This window comes from Elephantulus edwardii, unplaced genomic scaffold (genome assembly GCF_000299155.1).
Source record: "Elephantulus edwardii isolate Elephantulus edwardi_28Jun2011 unplaced genomic scaffold, EleEdw1.0 scaffold00213, whole genome shotgun sequence".
In the NCBI taxonomy this organism is placed as follows: Eukaryota; Metazoa; Chordata; class Mammalia; order Macroscelidea; family Macroscelididae; genus Elephantulus; species Elephantulus edwardii.
The window spans coordinates 3,411,855-3,413,537 of NW_006399963.1; positions in this window are offsets into that span (position 1 = coordinate 3,411,855).

Genomic DNA, 1,683 nt, shown 5'->3' on the forward strand with positions numbered 1-1,683 from the left:
ATTTGCAGTAAATTCAGCAGCACATAACAACAATGGGTAAAGCAATGAACTGTACTGCCAACAATCCAAAGGCAGGTGGCCTCAATCTATTTGCTGCTCCATGGGAGAAAAGTGGGCAATGCCTTTTCATGTGATTTACAGCCTCCAAAAACCGCTGGAGAGTCAGCTGTAAGTTGGTTCTGAAATATTTTGTTTGTTATTTACTGAATAAAACCAAACCAGACTTGTTTCCCTGAGATCAGAATGCATGATAGGTTATAAAATTTTTAAGGCTGTTTCATGGGAGCACACTGCTTCATCTATTTTCCACAGAGCAGTTGGTGGAGTCAAACCATCAACCAATCATTCTGTCAGTAACTACACACGTTAACCACTACATTCTAATGTCTCCTTTCTGGGTAAGGCAAATGATTTTTCAAAATGAAAAGAAACCACCCATTGACAACATCACTGACTTAAATATTTTCACACATATATGACCTCGTAATGCTTGTAATTCAAAGGCATTACTTCTTCTTTGGTCTTCTTTTTCATTATTCCATTCTCGGATGCATATACAGAAGTAATGGAAAATACTATGGCTTGAATCAGGCACACCTTAGTCTTTAATTTTACATTTGCTTTTTAGCACTTTAAAGAAGCCCTTGACAGCAAATTTTCTTAATGCAACACGTCATTTTATTTTAATGCTGCTACCACTGAGTGTTAATTATGGATCCTAGTAAAATAAATCTTTGGAAAAGGACATCATTGGAAGGGTCATTAAAAGAGAAAAAGACTTTCAACAAGATTAATTGACACAGTGACTGCAACACTGAATATGAACATAGTAGGATTGTGAAGACGGTGCAGAAAAATTATGTTATTTGTCAGGTGCCTATGAATCACAGTCAACTGGTTAGCACCTAACAATCAGTGCTTGTCACTTATCACAGCTGAAAAAGCAAAACAACTTTACTATTTAAAAAATAATAGAGACTTCATGAAATATTATTTATACTGTGGTTCTGGCAAAAAATTAAGTCTCACCAGATGCACCTCTAAAATTCATTCTGGAGGCATTTCTTCCAAGACAGATTTGTTTGTTCTTTTGACATCCCACTGTATATTCTGTACACTTTGTCAACACAACAATCTAAAGGTATCCATTTTTCTTCAGTCTTTCTTATTCATTGACTAACTTTCACATGTATGTGAGAAAAAAGGGCCCAATGTCACATCAGATTCCAGACTCTTGTCTAGGGTTCCACATCCCATCCATCCACTTGTGGGATCCAAAAAAAAAAAAAAAAACCAAGAGGCAATCATAACCTAGGTACTGGTCACTCAACTCTCCAAAGCAACAACATCATACACACACACACACACACACACACACACACACACAAAATAGGCAAACTCATAATAAAGGAAGAAAGAAGCAAAATCAATGAGCTAACTCAATATCTTCATTAAATAGAAAGAGAGCAACAATCTCAACCCACAGCCTCCAGAAAAGGAAATTATAAGAACAAGAGCTGAAATCAATGTTGTTGTTGTTGTTGTTATGTGCCGTCGAGTCGTTTCCAACTCATAGCCACCCTATGCAGAACAGCCCTAAACCCTGCTCTATCCTGCGCCAACCGCACTGCCTCTGACACACCCATCCCGATTACCCCAGTCACCGAATCAATCCATCTCATA